Source organism: Etheostoma spectabile, chromosome 7 (genome assembly GCF_008692095.1).
Source record: "Etheostoma spectabile isolate EspeVRDwgs_2016 chromosome 7, UIUC_Espe_1.0, whole genome shotgun sequence".
NCBI classification, from domain to species: domain Eukaryota; kingdom Metazoa; phylum Chordata; class Actinopteri; order Perciformes; family Percidae; genus Etheostoma; species Etheostoma spectabile.
Genome location: NC_045739.1, coordinates 24,816,552 through 24,819,426, shown reverse-complemented (window position 1 = coordinate 24,819,426; position 2,875 = coordinate 24,816,552).

Sequence of the window (2,875 nt, the reverse complement as noted above, 5' to 3'; positions counted from 1 at the left end):
ACGAGGTCACAGAGCAGAGTCTCTCGTCTCCATGTCTCCTATTTTTTTTAAACGCACAAATATGAAAACAAGCCTCCAGGCTTCTCAATTTAAAAAAAATAAATAGTTGACAGGAAAACCATCTTTCATAATTTTAGGATGGCTGACTAACAACAGGCCATGCTGCAGCAAGTAATTAGTGTGTGTGTGTGTGTGTGTGTGTATGTGTGTATGTGTGTGTTTCTTTAAAAGACAATTGGCTTCAATAAAAGGTTTTATTTAATTCAAATTGCATTTCATTTAGACCTTGTGTGTTTTCTAATGTGTGACATTTCTTTACCTTTTCAGAAGTCATGTGAGTTGCTGAGTGTGAAAAACCGGTTTCATGATTCATTAGAAATCTGCTCCGCCTTGTTTTTGCATCAGCGTGTTACTGTCTACACGTAACAGTACTCAAAGGTCTGCGTCTCATTTTCATTCATAGTCAGAGGTTCGGACCGTTTGGAAATAATAAAAATAACATTTAATCGGCTCATTTATAACTTTTAGGCAACACACGTTCAAGTTAAGTAGTCTGCACCTGGAATTCTGTACCGTGGCCTCATGGGTACTTTCATGTGGTCGCCTACTCTTTTTCTGTAATTACATAACATGAATTTCAGTTGTAACAATGAGTCTAAAACAATTTATCCAATTTACATTTTTCAACGTCAGTGACAATTTATTGATCAATGGAAAATAGAAAATTGCCTGTTCATTAAAGAAAGTCTAAGTCTCCAGGACTGCTCTGGTGTCAGAGGTCTGGAACATTTGTAAATAACAAAAATAACATTTAATCGGCTCACTTATAACTTTTAGCCAACACACGTTCAAGTTAGCGTGAACCGTGGCCTCATGGGTACTTTCATTAAGTAGCCTTCTCTCTTTCTATAATTACACACCATGAATTTCAGTTGATACAACGAGTTTAATACAATTCATCCAATTTACATTTTGTAAATTTCTTCAGGCCACACAAAACAATCTGTGCGGATTATTCATTTATACTGTTTGTAATGGCCAATTTGGACATATACGGTTGTTTTGTGTGTAGTGTGTGTGTGTGTGTTTGTTTGCTACGTCACCTGCGCACCTGTGTGTGTGTGTGGGTGCTAATTGGAGATTAGAAAGGGAATCACAGGTGAGGGGGGGAGGGGAATCTGGATCCAGGAAACCACACAGTGTTTCAACCTCAGCTATGTGAGAGTGATGTTCTTAGATCTCGTCGTTCTCGGCTTTTAATCATTCAAGTCAGTCTTTTTGTTCGGGTTTTTATCTAAAAAAGTTTGTACAATAAAGGATTAACCGAACGACGATGGCAGACCTCGTTATTTGCACCAGCAAGAGTTGGAAAGGGCTTCACATTTCTTCCAGTGGCGTTGTTTGTGGACAGATTGCCACCACACTAGTTATTGATCCCCAGTGGGGAAATTACAATTTAAACTCTGTTAGTATCACTACACACAGGCCGGAAATACACACACCTGTACATGCACTAATGGAGAGATGTCAGAGTGGGGGGTGCTGCCAGCTGGACCAGCACCCTGAGCGGTTGGGGGGGGGTACGGTGCCTTGCTCAAGAGCACCTGGCAGTGCCAAGGAAGTAAAGTGGCATCTCTCCAGCCCCCGATCCTCCCTGTCAGTGACAATTTATTGATCAATAGGAAATTGAAAATTTTCACTGCGCTTTGTAGGCCTGTTCATTTCCTCGATATTCCAGTTCTGGGATCGCTCCGGTATCCGAGGTCTGGAACATTTGAATGTACATTAAGAATGTATTTTCCTTTTCCTACACTTTCTTTGTGGTGGAAATTTATATTTGTTTGCTGCACACGGAATACCTGATAGAGAATAGAGGGATGGATGGAAGCATCTTTAAAAAGAGCCCGTGAGTGTTGCATTAAAAAAAGTGTTTTTTCTTTACCTTTTTACCTTTTACAGTGTGTAAAGTAATATGTACACAGTAAACCATAAGTACCCTACATCATCTCCAGACTCTATCTGGAACTTGTAATCAAAACAAGACGATCAGCTCTGAAACTGTTAATTCAGTATCTCTTATCTATGAAATTGCAAATTGCATGGAATGATAACAACAAAAAATACATGTAGATGGGATGGGATGTTGTTACAAGGTTAATTTAATTCATACTGTTTATTGATCCCCTAGGGGGAAATTACAATTTACACTGTTAATACACACAGGCCTGAAAATACACAGTGCTCAGGATTACATGCACTAAGAGACATATGTCAGAGTGAGTGGGCTGCCAGTGCTGACCCTGAGGGGGGGGGGGGGGTCGAAGGGGGGGGTTGCACCTTCCTCAAGAGCACCTTGGCAGGCATGACAAATGTCAGTATTACTTACTGGTAGTTGCACGCACACAATCTTGGAACTTAGAAATAATTACAGCACCAACCAAAAATTGATGTAACTGCCAGAGCGACCCCCCCCTTACCCCATTACAGCCAAACTAAAACCATGACTGAACACCGCTAGTCCCCGCAACCAAAAACCCAGACCAGCCCACTTCTTGCCCCCAATGAGCCAATCCCATCCTGTCTCTAAGCTAACTTGGTTGCACTCTTGACGCCATGGATATGATGGGAGACATGGGGGACAGTGGTCAAATGATCCTCCATGGACGACACCTCCTATACAATTTACTATTTAGGATGTACTCTCTTTAATAAGATTTATTATTGTGTATCAATGTGTGTCTTATACTTTTCCTCTCATGACTAGCTGCTGCAACAGTGTGAATTTCCCCATTTTGGAATTAATAAAGGATTTTAAATATGTGTGATAAGCCTGAAAACACTAGAGAAAGCTTTTACCTGGACAAGTCTGCTGAAA